This window comes from Rattus norvegicus, chromosome 16 (genome assembly GCF_036323735.1).
Source record: "Rattus norvegicus strain BN/NHsdMcwi chromosome 16, GRCr8, whole genome shotgun sequence".
NCBI classification, from domain to species: Eukaryota; Metazoa; Chordata; class Mammalia; order Rodentia; family Muridae; genus Rattus; species Rattus norvegicus.
The window spans coordinates 81192335-81208501 of NC_086034.1; the positions used below are offsets into that span (position 1 = coordinate 81192335).

At 43.7% G+C, this 16167-nt stretch overlaps 1 pseudogene; it reads left to right on the forward strand.

The window, feature by feature from the left end:
* The first annotated feature begins 281 nt into the window (after nucleotides 1-281).
* On the forward strand, nucleotides 282-2086 carry Riox2-ps2 (ribosomal oxygenase 2, pseudogene 2; annotated as a pseudogene).
* Nucleotides 2087-16167: the final 14081 nt, after the last annotated feature.

Consider the following 16167-nt stretch of genomic DNA (forward strand, 5'->3'; position numbering starts at 1 on the left):
ATTTAATAAAGGGTGTCTAGTATACGACTCATCAGATATCGCGTAGAAAGTTACACTTTGATTAAGCAGCCTAATTAACTTTGAATGTTTTCTGGCCATCTCTTCAGATGCACCACTCTGATGCCCTGATCTGTTTATACAAGCTTATTAAACTGTGTGTGAGCATTCTAACAACACACATTATGCATGGTTTGTCTAAAATGTCTAAAAAAAGTCTAAAAAGAGTCTAAAACATCCCTAACAGGCACATTCTCTGTCTTACAGTACTATTTTATGGGGCCATGGAGCTCTTGGGAGATGGGCTCTGGCTGGTACAAGTAGGATCCCAAGCCGTACCTGCCCCGGCCTGAATCTTTTCTCTTTGCTTTCTAACACATCATAGGACATGAAGAGCTCAGTTGCACTCCCACCGCCATGAGTTTTGCCTGTCAGAATGACTGGCACTTCTGCAATTGTGGACCAAACTAGACCCTGCCCCCTTAGGTTCTTCCTGGCTGATACTCTCTCATGGTGCTGCAAGAGATGGCTAACACATCCCCCTTGGTCTGTCTCATGGTCATAGTAAGTCTCGTATGGTGTTGATGTCTCACCAACATCCATTTTAAAAGCAGACTGTCCCAAGATCCTGATGAGGTGACCTCGTTAGAAATCTTAATCTTGCTCCACACTGTAGCCCAATCAACTTGCAGACGAGACACAAGAGGCCATGCCGGGTTTGCATTTCTCTGTACTTGTGAACAAAGCCAAAGAAAATGAAGCCCACGGGGGATGAGAATGAAGAAGAGTCTGTTCCTTGCAAGCAGGTGAAGGAGGAGCTACCTGATACGATTTCTGTATCAAACTCTGACAGACCCAGTAGTTTCTTTGAAAGTTTAATCTCACCCACCAAAGACTTTTGTCAAGGAATTCTGGGAAGAAGAGCCCCTTCTCATTTAGAGGGATGACTCTTTGCTGGCCTCATATTACCAGTCTCTGTTGAGCCTCTCAGGTCTGAAGAGTCTCTGCAAGCAAGGGCTGTACTCTTGAAGAGACATCAATGTCTGCCGGTGCATCCATAGGAGGAAGGTTTTGAATAAGGAACGCAAAGCACAGTTCCTTCAGCTGAGAAAAGCGTTGATCAGAAATGAGCAACAGTTCAGTTTTGCCACAGAGATTTAAGAGTGAGCCCTGGAGGATACAGAAAAAACTAGAATGGCTCCTGAGTAGTCCCATGTGTACATGACTCTGGCAGGATCTCAGGGCCTCCCTCCACATCAAGGTTTTTATCCTGCAGCTGGAGGGAAAGAAACACTGGTACCTGTACTCCCCCAACTGTGTCCCCGGTGCATAAGTACAGTGTGGAACCTGAGGACTGGATTGGCACACCAACACATGACTTCTTGCTGAAGCCTGGTGATCTGTTGTACTTCCCCAGAGGGACCATTCATCAGGCAGAAACTCCTTCAGGCCCGGCCCCTTCTATTCACTTCTTAGCACCTACCAGAGTCTCCATTGGGAGACTGCCTTTTGGATTCCATTTCAGGGCTTGTATTTGACTTTGCAAAGGAAGATGTGGCATTGAGGACTGGAATGCCCTTGAATGTGGAAACCCCAGCCGATGTAACAGGGAAGTTGAGTGGCTTTCTGGGGACTCTTGTAGACCAGCTCGAGGGCAGAAAAGAACTGCTGTCATCAGATAAGAAGAAGGACTTCATCATGCACAGACTCCCCACTTTCTATGTGGGAAATGGAACGGAGACGATGGACCCAGGTGAAAAGTTGCCAAGGTTGGACAGCACAGTGAGACTGCAGTTTAAAAAACCACATTGTCCTCACAGTAGGGCCAGATCAGAATCAATCTGATGAAGCTCAACAGAGATGGTTTACATCTAGCATTCTCTAAAGAACAAGAGACAGACGCACATGATGGGGAGAGAGGTGGAAACAGAAATCTACAGACTTCGCTTTCCTTTATCATATGTGGATGCTCTGAAGCAAATCTGGTGCGGGTCACCGATTCGTGTTAAGGACCTGAAACTTCACGGACGAAGAAAAGGAGAACCTGACAGTGTCTCTCCGGATAGACTCTTTAATCTAAGTACTCTAGTGCCTTTATGCAGAGAATTGTTATTTTCTCTACCCATGCTTTCAGTGAGGGAAGACTTAATCCCTAGGGGACTTGATGATCTGATCAGTGCTCTGGGTGGAGGTGTGGTTGGTTGCATAGAAGATTAGGAGAAGAAGCTGGTTCATGTCCTCATGGACACGAGAGGGAAAACAGGAAATTATTAGGCATCCCAGGCTGAGATAAAATGATACTTCAGCAAAGTTTATTTAATTCAGTGTTGTAGAAAAGGCACAACTCCAATACATACGTCATATAGAATTATGTCATTAACCTGGCTTCTTTGTCTTGGTTCTTTGGAAAAAATAGCTCATTTAAAGAGCATCCTTGGCTCCAAAAATACTTTTTAACAATTAAAACTTAGGAATAAAGTTAGGTTTTTTTTTAACAATGAAAAAAATTTTTTAAGAGAAAGAAATCTTACTCTTACTGTGCTCCCCTAAAAAATGCTCCTTTCTTCAGAATAAGAAACCTCACCTGGGCTAGCACCAGGGTTAGGACTGCTCCTGCCCCTGTAGGTAGAAGATAAGGAGCTTTCACTTGGGTAATTATTAATCACACTGGGTGCTGTCCCTGTGTCTAGTGAGCTGAGGTATTTTATGGCCATGGTTTGGTTATAAGTTACCCCCATGCCACACCAGGTGTCACATAACAACTCTTCTATTCAGCTTCTGAAATGATTACCTCCAGACAATCCAACGCCCTCTGTGGTCTCTAGATTTCTATCTCACCCCACCCTTAGGACTCTTATCTGCTGGACCTCAGGAGCTAGATCTTTCCTGGAAGTTTTGGCTACCATGAGTTCCCACCTCATGTACCTCCCAACATCTTCCTTCCCAGATTGCTACCCATAACCTGAGATATCTCTGACAGAGTGCTTCCTGGAATGTCTCCCCATCGCCATGGCTATAATTTTTGCTTTACTGAATTGTACCTGGCTGAGAGGACATTGTCCTTTGCAGTTGGGTCTGCTCCCTGCCTTAGATGGATGGACACTGAATGTTCACTCCTTTTACTTGGACTGATGCTCAAAGGCAATTAATTCCTGTGTCTGATGAGACTATACACAGATGCAGTCAAGGAAATTGGCCATCTGTATGTTTTGGTACTTCCTCTCAAAACACACAAGGTCACAAAAGAGTTCAAATAGGAAACCCAAAGATCAATCCCACCCAATGTTTTAAAGCAAAAAGTAAGCTGAAGGAGAAAGGATGATTTTTTTAAATTGGATTTTTTTTTGTTTACATTTCAAATGTTATTCCCTTTCCTGGTTTCCTGGACATAAGCCCCCTATCCCATCCTCCTCCCCTTCTTCTATAAGGGTGTTCCCCCTCCCCAACTACTCCCTTTCCTGCCCCCCCACAACATTCCCCTACACTGGGGGCGTCCAGACTTGGCAGGACCAAGGGCTTCTCCTCCCATTGGTGCCCAATAAGGCCATCCTCTGCTGCACATGCAGCTGGAGCCATGGGTCTGTCCATGTATAGTCTTTGGGTAGTGGTTTAGTCCCTGGGAGCCCTGGTTGGTTGATATTATTGTTCTTATGGGGTTGCAAGCCTCTTCAGCTCCTTCAATCCTTTCTCTAATTCCTCCAACAGGAATCCCATTCTCACTTCAAGGAGTAAGGATGATTTAACCCATCCTTTAAAAGTCCTCCGTAGTGTCTGGGAAGGCCAGGTTCTCCTTGAGGACTGTCTTGAGTTCTCAGGAAAGTAGGCCCAACCTCTTTCCCAAACTGAGTGTGTATACACACACACACACACACACACACACACACACACACACACACCTCTGTCATACTGATCCAAACTCTGTCACCTACCATTCCTTGCCAGCAGGAGTATTTTGGTGCATACGATGAAAAGATGTATCCTTTAGCAAAGGAATATATGGAATCTTTAGGACTTCTTCTATACACAAGAATCTTTAGGACTGAAACCACAGTGGCCAGGGAATATCAATCTCTGGCATAGATGCTTCCCAGTTCTGCTGGCACCCTGCCTGTAAAGGAGGGGATGACCAGAGAGAGAGAGAGAGAGAGAGAGAGAGAGAGAGAGAGAGAGAGAGAGAGAGAGAGAGGAAAGAGGGGGAGGAGGAGGAGGAGGAGGGAGAGGAGGAGGAGGAGGAGAGGGGCAGAGGGAAGGAGGGAGGGAGGGAGGGAGGGAGGGAGGGAGGGAGAGTGCTCCTGCTTGGAGACAAGCCAGAGTTGCTCTAAGACCCATCCATAGCTGCTATCAAGAAAGGAGCTAAGACACTGAAGTCACCTGCTGGCTTATGCTGTAGGGTTGCAAGCACTATTCTCCAGCACATAGAGACTCTTTGAAAAGTAGCTTAGCTGAATCCAGTGTAATGAGACTCTTCGTGGTTATCCTAGACCATTAGAATGAAAGTGGATGAATGGGGTTGAGGAAATGAATGGCTCAGTTGGCATGTGTTTGCCATGCAAGCCTGAAGATCTGAGTTTATAGCCCCAATGTCCACGTGAAAGGACAGGTGTGGTGGTTGTGGTGATTTAAATATGCTTGGCCAGCAACCAGAGCTTCCAGGGACTAAGCCACTACCTAAAGACTATACATGGACTGACCCTGGACTCTGACCTCGTAGGAAGCAATGAATATCCTAGTAAGAGCACCAGTGGAAGGGGAAGCCTGGGCTACTAAGACTGAACCCCCAGTGAACGTGATTGTTGGGGGGAGGGCGGCAATGGGGGGAGGATGGGGAGGGGAACACCCATAACGAAGGGGAGGGGGAGGGATTAGGGGGATGTTTGCCCGGAAACTGGGAAAGGGAACATTCGAAATGTAAATAAGAAATACTCAAGTTAATAAAAAAAAAAAAAGACCTAATTCTCTCAAGAAATCAAATAAATAAATAAATAAATAAATAAATAAATAAGTATGCTTGGTCCATGGGAAATGGCACGATTAGGAGGTGTGGCCTTGTTAGTATAGGTGTGGCCTTGTTAAAGGAAGTGTGTACTGTGTAGGCAGGCTTTGAGGACTCCTAGCACTCAAGCTCTGCCCGATGTGGAACAGAGGATCTCCTTTTGGCTGCCTTCAGATCAGGTGTAGAGCTCTCAGCTCCTCCTCCGGCACCATTTGTGTCTGCTGCCGTGCTTCCTGCCATGATGATAATGGACTGAACCTCTGAAACTGTAAGCCAGCCCAATGAAATGTTTGCCTTTATAAGAGTTGCCTGGGTCATGGTGTCTGTTCACAGCAATGAAACCCTAACTAAGACAATAGTGCTCGCTGGTCAGACAGGATAACCTACCAGTGAGTAGCGGGCCTAGTTGTAGGCCTGTCTCAAACAATAATGTACGGAGTAATGGAAAAGGACATCCACCTAAGGTCAACTTCTGACCTTCACATGGAAATGCAAAACCAGAGTATCCATGCTCTCATGCGCACGCGCGCGCGCGCGCACACACACACACACACACACACACACACACACGGGGTGGGTTGGGAGGGGAGAGGAGTTATGGCAAAGATGAAGAGTGATGTTAGAGGTTACCCCACAAACTCTGGCCTAATGGCAGATCTCCCCGCCCCCATCTCATGACTCTGAGGTCTCTAAATCAGCACCAGGAACCATTTTGTTTGTTCCGATCTACATCATCAATAGAGATGTACAAACGTGTCGTTCCCAGCTGCTGCTGGGTCAGGATGGCTTCCTTATTGCCTACTTCACTCCGGATGGGGTGTGGGACGGTCGCTAGGATGACATCCATTTGCATGTGACGCCTGTTGGTAGTTCTACAAGGAGCCACCATTGAAGACACTCATGCTTTTCAGCCCTCGAATATGGTTGTCATCAGTGGCCTCAACCTAGTCTCAATGTCAGCGGAGTGAAACCAGAACAGTGTTGTATGAGAAGTCAGGTCTGGGAGCATAGGTCTATCCAACTTTTTCCTCTTTGTTTTTTTTTTCTTTTGCTTTTTTTCATTTTATTATTCTGTGTTACATATAGCCATTTCCGTGCAAGTATAAAATGGACTTCTCAGGTTCTTCAGGGGCCTTTTTCATAATCCCCTCCCAGTACTCCCCCCATGGATCCCCAGACAGTCTTGTTTCCCTTTACATGTCATGGGTACATATATGATTTTTATGCATCAACATAAAACGTAGAACCCACAAATGAGTGAAAATGTGTGGTTCCTGCCTAGGTTTGACCTAATTCTCTGAATGGTTCTACCCACTTCCTGCTCATGACGCAACTTCATTTTCAGCTATACCTGAAAGATTCTATTGTGTCTCTGAATCATATTTGCCGTTTCTTTCCTCTGTTAATGGAGACCTAGGGTGGTTCCATGGCTGAGCCACTGCGGTAAGTGCTACAGCGAACGGACACACTGAAGTCTGAAGCCAGAGGATCAGAGACACTTACAGGGTGAACAGCTTGGCCTATTGCTTTCTTTTTGTGGGACACAAAGCCCTTCAGCTCAGTGCTTGGGGAACCCTGATCCTGTCTCTGAGCCCTCCAGAACTGCTGTCAAGACCCACGTCTGCTTGCACAGTTACTGTACAAGTTTGCACAGAAGTCCCTGTCCTCAATGGATGAGTTTCTGGCTTCCCAGGACTAAGCCCAGGTTTCCTGACCCAACCTGAAGACATCACACATGAGAAAACAGAAGAAATTATCTCTAGAGGAGCTAAGAACATTGCGGGTACTGGCAATGTGCCCAGTGAGCTGTGGAAAATGTCACCTCTCATTCTCTATGCTTTTGTAGTTGACAAGTATTCAGTACAGATTTGGGGGCATTTGTAAACACACTCCGAGCTATCATAGTACAGTAGTTTTGTTGTTTTTTTTAATTTAATTAAACATATTCTAAGCCTGCAAAGACCGAAGTGACTCTCCTTCCCTTCCCCCACCCCAACCTCCACAGAAGCTCACACACATGGGATCTCACACATGTGGGATTTCACACATCTCCTTAAGACTCGTTTATGTCCTTGCCTATAGAGCTTAGAAGTGTTATTCTATTTTTTATTTTAATTTGTTTACTTACTCACTTTATATCCTGCTCACCGCCCCCTCCCTATCACTCCCTCTACAATCCCTCCCCCAGCTCCCAGCCCCTCCTCCTGTGAGTGGGCAGGGTCTCCCTGATTATCCCCCACCCTGAGACCCCAAATCTTAACAAGGCTAAGCACCTCCTCTCCCACTAAGGTCAAACAAGGCAGCCAAGCTAGAAGGACATATCCCACACAGGCAACAGCTTTAGGGATAGCCCCTGTTCCAGTTGTTCAGGACCCACATGATGGTCAAGCTGCACATCTGTTACATATGTGTAAGGAAGCCTAGGTCCAGCCAGTATATGTTCTTTGGTTGGTGGCTCAGATTCTGAGAGCCCAAGGGTCTAGGTTGGTTGACTCTGCTGGTCTTCCTGTGGAGTTCCCATCCCCTTCCAGGCCCACAATCCTTCTTCCTGCTCTTCCACAAGAGTTCCCAAGCTCCATCCACTGTTTGGTGTGGATGTCTAGATCTGTCAGTTGTTGGGTGGTGCCTCTTAAAGGACAACATGCTCCTCTCTGTATAATTCAGGGGTCTGATGGAGGTGGAGGAGAAGTAGCAAGAGAATGGAGGTCCCCCGAAGGGCAGACTGCTCAAGGCAGCTTCATGTTGTTCTATTTTTAATAATTGAATAGGATCTATTCTGTGTGCTCATTCTTTCCTTAGTTAACAGTTTTCATTTTCTTTCACCAGATCCCTGTAGGTAATGTGATTTTGCTGCACTCACTTTATAATGTACTTCTTACTGGTTTTTAAATAGAGGAAGAAATACATATCAGATGGTTTTGTCGTTGATGATAGAAGACACACACACATGACAATGATACAGGATAGGAAAATTTGGTGTGGTGATTTCAATGAGAAAGGCTCCCATTGGCTCATAGATGTGAATGCTGAGTTCATAGTTGGTGGACCTGTTTGGGAAAGATTAGGAGGTGTGACTTAGAGGAAGTGTGGCACTAGGGAGGAGCTTGGAGGTTTCAAAAGCTCTTACCGTATTCCAGTTATCTCTCCTTTTGCCTCGTGGTTGTTGTTTCAAGACATAAGCTCTCAGCTACTGCTCCAGCAAGATTCTTCCCTGTGTGTAACCCCTTTTCCTGCCACTATGGTCATGGACTCATCCTCTGAAACTGCGAGCTAGTCCCTCCTTCTATAAGTTACCTTGGTCATGGTGTTGCTGCCCAACAATAAAAATGTAACTGAGAGAAATGGTGAGATGGCATATGCCTATGATCTCAGCACTTAGGAGGCAGAGGCAGGAGGATCACTGTGAGTTCAAGGCCAGCCTGGTCTATAGAGAGAGTTCCAGGACAGCCAGGGCTACACAGAGAAACCCCATCTCAGAAAACCAAAAGAAAAAAGTGGATAGATCATGATGTGTTATAGAGTTAGGCAAATGTATAGATGATTAACAGATGATAGACAGGTAGATGATAGATATAGGTAGGTGAGTTAGTAGATCAATAGATGCTGTAAAAGATACATAAAAACATAAAAATGAATAGATAAATTAGATAATAGATAGGTATATAGATTAGATAGATAGATAGATAGATAGATAGATAGATAGATAGATAGACAGACAGATGAAATAAAAGACAAGGATAGAGAACTTAGAAAAAGAGAGGGTAGATAACATAGATTCAGAAATGATGGGTGAGTAAATAGATACATAGACAGAAAATAGAAAAATATAAATGTTGTTAGTCCTCTTAAGGGGAAGGATATAAACCAATGGCTTGATACTCCTTACCCAGTCTGATCAGTGAAGAAGATATGATAATAGAAGTAACCGAAAACCGAGTGATGTCTCTTGCATTTTAAATAAACACTTATTGAATTAAAGTCATAAATATAAAATATATATTCTATAAATGCTATATAATAAACTATTAGAAAATCAAGCAATATAACATATATATGATTTGTGCAACATGTATCTACATTTTATGCATAAAATGTCATGAAACACATTAACCTATGAAAGGACTATAGTCAGTTTGTCTTGTATAAAAACGTTTTACACTCACTCATTGCAATTACATTTTTTCAGTACCTGCTAAATGCTTACATTGGGAACATTAGGATAAAAGGTCATCTCAAATTCCCCACCATCCGCGGTCATATTCATCAATGCTACCCTAGCAACATGTGGAATGGCAACAAGACACATAAATTAAGATTGGCTGAGAAACTTCTGCTCTCTTACAGAAGATCAAGTGGGTTTTGTTGTTGTTGTTGTTTGTTTGTTTGTTTGTTTGGAAGACAGAAATAAAATGTTCTAAGACGGAAATTAAGAAAGAACTCCCGCTCTACAAAGTACATTAAAAAATACATCCTTCTGGTACTTCATGTCTTCTCATTAACTATTTAGTAGATCTTAATAGAAATTTAAAGTGCAGAGGTATTTTTTTAATAACATATATTGACAATCTAGGGACAGATATGTTTAATTTACAGCTACTTGAATTTATTTTAAATAATGAAAGATAATAAAAAATTTTTAATTTGTACAATATAAGCAAAATAAATCTAAGAGTGGCATTTAAACACATACTTTTTACCTCTTCCTTAAGACTTAGTTATTTTGATTTGGAGGAAGCATGGACCCCAGGTATATGCGAATGCAAACCAGGAGAGCACATTGGACCGTCTGGAGCTGGAGTTACAGGCATGTAACTGCCTGATTTGGGTGCAGGAAGCTGAACCAGGGTTCTCAAGAGCAGCGAGCATTCTTAGCTGGAGACCCAACTCTCCAGCTCCCTGCTTTCCCTCTTGTCTTCCTAGTTTCTCCATTTACAAACAACTTTGTCTCAAGTTTCACTGGTAACATTGTATTCTAAGTATCCTTTAAGAAAACCTTCTACAGCAAAGATTGGAACTCTATTCCTTCTTTAGAGCACTAAGAACTTGGTTGGAGATGCACACTGGAGAAAGAGGCTTCCAGTTTTAACAGATGCCTCCCCGGAAAGTGCTGAGACAAAATGTAGGCATCCTGGTAGCCTCAAGTGCCGGATAACTTTGGCTCTTACAAATTACTGCTGGACTTGGAACTATTTATAGAACATCCAGTTATATAAGACACACAACCGTAAATGTCATTAGGAGACTGTGCTGACAGGGCAAGCACCTGCTGTGTGTGGAGACCATTTGTTCATGTTGCATAAGACCATGCTGATGGCATCAGTCCCGCCCTTCGCCCTCCCAGCCACTGCCAGAGAGTTGGCACCAAACATCCCACGCACAGCAATCTTCCCTTACCCCTTCACCCTAGAATGGTTTCTGCTCTAAAAATAACAAAGTCTTCCCATTCTGAAGTATGGCATGACAACACTAGACCCAGAATAATCTCTCAGATGTGTGACATTTTCAGTATGATGGAATCTCGTTCCTTTTAAAGGGGATCAATGTCTGCTTTTGACACGAACGATTTCAGTAAGTGGGAAATTGAATGAGGCTGTCAGTCCCTGAGTACTAAGTCACGGTTCCCTGGAAATGTCTGGGGCTGAGATCAGTGTCAGGAAATGGAACTGAGTTCCCCCATAAATATGAAGCTGGAGTTTGGAAATTCACACCTGGTGAGGTCCGAGTTTGTCAGCACTGGAGTAGGACCAAGGTGGGTTTCAAATTCACACCTGCTGCACATTTTGCTTCTGCTAATGAGTGGGTTGTATTCAATCTCTTAAAACACTTCTGTTTGCTGTCTCAGTCCCAGTAAGGAATGCGCTAAGCCAGAAAGAGCTGAGAAATTTTCTTTCAAGACCCTCCTCACTGATATGCAATTGGATGAAGCTCGGATCATCTCCATCATTAACACATCATGCTTGACATCAGTATGACGTAATGTGCTCTCCAAACTTTGTGCTGACATTCTTAAGGGCAAACAAAAACCTACCAACCTGCTTTTCTTCCCTTCCGAAAGTCCTTGACAGTGTGGGGTCAGGGAAATGGGCAGATGACCCCAGAAGCAGCCTGCTCTAACTAGCTGGAAAAGAAATTAAAAAATCCTTTCCTTGCAACATCCTGTGTAAATATTTCACTGTCACCCCCCCCCAAAAAAAGACGTCAAAGTAACCACGGGAGACCTTCTGGTGTGGGGAAAGCCTGGTAGACTGATGCCAGGGAAGCTTTCCTGAAAGCCTAGCACATTAGCCGGTTCACCCGGTGGCCACCTCTGATAACAACTGAAAACCAAGCTCTGGTTCCCATTCTGCCTAGCAAAAACAGACGTTGGTTTTGTAGTGGGAGCATTTTCCTGTTTTTGAACTTACCAGTGTTCCCTGAAGTCCAGGCTGTGCCTGAACTTCTCTTCTATATCATTCTTTCTCTTGTACATCAAATCCACCCTTGCCTGACCGCACATCCCTCGCCAATTCAATTGGTTTTAGATTAGTGATACTCGCCTCTGGGAGTGTCTGGGTGGGTTAGTGGGAGTAACTATGGTGTGAAGACTCATCCGGATGTGGACAGCACTGTCCTAAAGGGGAGTGAGGAAAAGGCAGCTAAGTTCAGGCAGATGCCTACGTCTACCTCCTGGCCATCAAGATACAGCTGCATGGGGGACCAAAGCTGCTGTGAGGAAAATAAACCTCACATGGTTTTCTAAGGTATATAAGCATGGTGGAAACTAGTTCTAATACATTCTAGTGCAGATCCTCCTCGTCTCACCTGTATCTGCTTGGATGGGGACAGGGAGGTCATTTTGCTAGAAATAAGTGGCCAGGTGCCTGAGAGTGCAACATGGAGAAGGCTAGACAATACACGGAACTGTTCTCAGTGTTGTCGCTCTTATTCCCAGTAAGAGCCCCGTGAGCATGTGCCCGGATGAGAGAGGGGAAGCGGAAAGTCTGGATGCCGTCCACTACCGACGGGTCGGATAAGCAGATGAGCAAACTGAACCAAGTGGCCACAAACACAGGCCTCTCATTCCCCTGGTACCCTAGACTCCAAAGACGTGTCAGAAGAGGAAGGACATGGGAAGCCTGAACGCAAGAGAGCCTCACAGGTCTACATTATCTTCCGGTGTGGTATAAAGAGGGAGCTTGAAACTCAAGTGTCCATCTCTTGAGACTGGATAAGACTTAGAGGTACTCCCCGAGGCTTGTGCTAAAAACAGCGCTAGCTGGGCGTGAAGGAGAAGCTGGCTTCCTGTGACCCCAGGGATAGGATGTGCATGACCCCGAGCTGAATAACACAGGATCTCAAAGCTGCTGCAGTATCTAAAGCTCACCTAAGCCCCACTTCACAGCTGTCACACACCTCCAGGTGAATGTTTAACGTGTGTGCCCGGTGTCCTTCTGGGACTTAGGAATTTACTTTTCTCAACCAGGGGGATGTTTTCTCTTTCAGTAACTGCTTGAGCAAATCGAACTTGCTTGCTGGGTGTCAATGGGCCTAATGATAAAGGGACAGGATAGATGTGTGTCTCGGAATGAAAGATCACGCACATTCTGGAGCTAATTATAAGATATCCATCATGAGCTGATCGGGTTACATGTTCCTTGCAATAAAGTGTGTGGGACACTTTAATGAATTCATACTCCCATGACGTTTTGACCTGTGGAGAGTGAATTAAAAAACTGTAAAAGTTTCTAAAGCCACAGGCAAAGAGATTTCATGACCAGTGGTGATTTTGCGTGCACAGGACTGCTCATGTGCCCCACATGAGTGTCAATAGAAGCTCCGATAGCACAAGGAAGGAGTCTTGCCCTGGCTGCAGATGGCAGATGGTTCCTGGCTAGGCTGCATTTCGAAGAGACAGGAGCAGATATCTGTCTCAATGCCAGGAAGTACTAATAAATGGATTTCCAGACTAGCAGCTGATTCCTGGGTGCCAGACACCCTGTAATTTCAGCAAATGACCCATTTGTTTAACCTGATGTCCTCAGATAATGTACAAACACGGATTGGATTGAAATCTTACATACTTGGCACAATTACACGGCCAGTTCAATGGAATTTCAAAGACAATGTCATAAGCGACGTGAAAATAATACCCCATCACTCCCAGAGCTCATCGTGAGTATTTCTCTTACAGGAAATTTCAGCTGCATTAAAAATTAAATAAGCAAGCTTGCTGAAGGGCTGAGGAAATGGCATAGAGAGACGCCTCAGTATGTCCGAGCTTCCTGCTCTTAGAATTGGGTTGGCCGTGCCCACAACCCCCTGTGACTCTGGCTCAAGGGAATCCCACACACCTTTCTGGCTTCTATAACCAGGCACACAGATGTGCACACACTCACACAGACACCTACACAAATGTAAAAATAAGTGAACAAAAGTGAATATGTTGAGACCTGAGCACCTAGCTCGGTTCTGAGCTCAAGGGATTCTCCTGCCTTTAAACAAGTGGTTGGATTTAATACATTTTCCCAACTTTTCACTGTCTTAAGCAATGATAAAAACCATATCTTCAATCCTACTTTGACAATTCTGACCTTGGTCTGATATGATGTAAGTCGATCTAAACTATCCCCTCCCCAAAGCAGTTCCCATTTTACTTATAAAATTTAAAGGACCAGGAGGCCCTGAGACATGTAGCCATTGGTTTTCCTGTAGGACAGCAGGGGAGACCCAGGACCAGCTCTCAGAGGAGGTCCCTGCTGCCGTTGGAATCCAGGCTCCATCCAGCCTTCCAATTAGATGGCACTCAAAATTAAATATTGACAAATATTAAAGCACTTGCCCCAGAAAGCAATACTTGAAATGTTCATGTATGATAGTGAAAAAACTATTTTGAAGTAGCCCTCCCATCCACCCATTGTGTTTCTCAGTGACAGGTACATGCATGCATAATAACTGTATAAAACCATTTCTAAAGAAGGGGAAGAAAAAAAGAAAAGAATCATCTCTAATGTTTTGAGTGAGGAGTATATGTCAGTTCAGTCCTCTATGAGTAAAGTTATCTAACTTAGTAAAACATCAAAACAGTAGGGAATGTGAATTGAGTTCTGTTTAGCTAAAGTCAATAGGTTTAAACATATATATATGTACATATATATATATATATTTGTTTATTCAAGTATATAGCATGAAGCTTTGCATTGATACATCTAGTGAAATTACCCCTATGGTCAAGCAAATTACCTATACCATCATGCTGCATAGCTGTCTTTCCTGAGATATAACATCTAAAACTTGTTCTCTTGACAATTTTCCTACATGTAATGCAATGTCACGAGCTATAGCCCTCCTGCTGCATGTGAGACATGAGAATTATTCATCCTTCATAACTGATTTGTTAGGATTCCTCCAACAAGGATTTTAATGTCTTCTTCATTTTTGGAAGATAAGATTGCTGGGTATAATATTCCTTGTTGTCAGATGCCTTTGTTCCATCAGTACTTTGAATATATCATCTCAAACCACACCCCCTCGGGCCTGTAAATTTTTTGCTGAAAAACACATGTTGTTGCCAGTGGCACAACAAAATCCAAAGGAGAAAATACTATGACCATCTTCCTAAACCAGTATTGCCTCTAACTGCACACTAAAAAACCTATCCTATAGCCACGGGTGAATGTGGTTCTCACTCCTCATCAAAGATGCTTGTCCTTGCAACAGATAAAAACGTTATAAAGCCACAATTGGCCAAAATGCAGAGATCACCTTCCCATAGGATGCACACTACCAATTAACACATTTACAATACAACCCCTTTTGCCTAATGTCCAAGGACCATTGAGGAGGGAGAGCAAAGACCAAGACATCTGCTGGGAGATGATCTCTTCTAAAAGAGGACATGGAAGAAAGGAGGTGTGGAGAAGACCTGGGGGGGGGTGTTGAGATCAGGAGTAAGGGTAAATATGGTCAAAATAAACTAAGTAAAATTCTCAAAGAATTAATAAAAACATGGATTTTTATAGAGATAATTGTGCCAATGTGCATGCTAACATGGAAAGGGGATTCTCACTATTCTCCAACCCTAGACAGATAACTACAGGCAACTAAATACTCAGGGGGAGAGAAATAAACTTACCTAGGGGGAGCCCTGTTGGTTCCCCAACACCAGATGGTCAGCTCTGAAATCATATGCATCATAGCTAACAATATATGGTCTGGGGAGACACACACAGACAAACAGACAGAAAAAGAGACAGAAAGAGAAAGAGAGACAGAGAAAGAGAAAAAGAGAGACAGAAAGGGAGAGATAAACAGAGAGACGTAGACAGAGAGGGAAAGAGAGAAAAAGAGATACACAGACACACACATGCACAGAGAAAGAGACAGAGGCAGAGAGAGACAGGGAGGGAAAGAGAAAAAGAGAGAGACAGAGAGACAAAAGGAGAGACAGAGAGAAAGAAAGAGAGATACAGAAACACACAGAGAGAGACAGACATAGACAAGAGATGCAGGCAGACAAACACACAAAGAGAGACAGAGAGAGATACACAGAGACAGAAAGACACAAAGACAGAGATTGAGAGACACACAGAGAGACATAGAGGGGAGATAAGAAAAGAGAGAAGAGACAGTGACAGATAGTGACAGAGAGAGACAGAGAAAGAGAGATAGACACATACACAGAGAGAGAGAGAAAGAAAGAAAGAAAGAAACAGACAAAGAGGGAGAGAGAGACAGAGAGGAAAAAGAGAGAAAGAGATACACAGGGAGAGACATAGAGATAGAGAGACAGAAAGACACAGAAATTGAGACATATACAGAGAGAGAGAGAGAGAGAGAGAGAGAGAGAGAGAGAGAGAAAACGAACTGTAATAAAAAGAGACCATGAATATGGAAAACAGAAAGGAGATCACAGGGGTGAGGAAGAAAGGAAGGGGAAATGAGGTAATTATATTTTATAATTTCCAAAAGAAGTGAAATAAAATTTAAGAGTATCCCTTTGTAAGTAACAAGTCTCTTTATTTCTGCTGCTTTTGATTTTTTGTTTGTTTTTGTTTTTAGCTTGGCAATTTGATTATGTGTGACTGGATGGTCTGTCCTTGAATTTATCTTACTGAGTAACATCTCAGCTCCTGGATCTGAATGTCTAATCCCTTTCTTAGTGTGGAAAATATTTATTCATGATTTTAAGTATGCCGCAT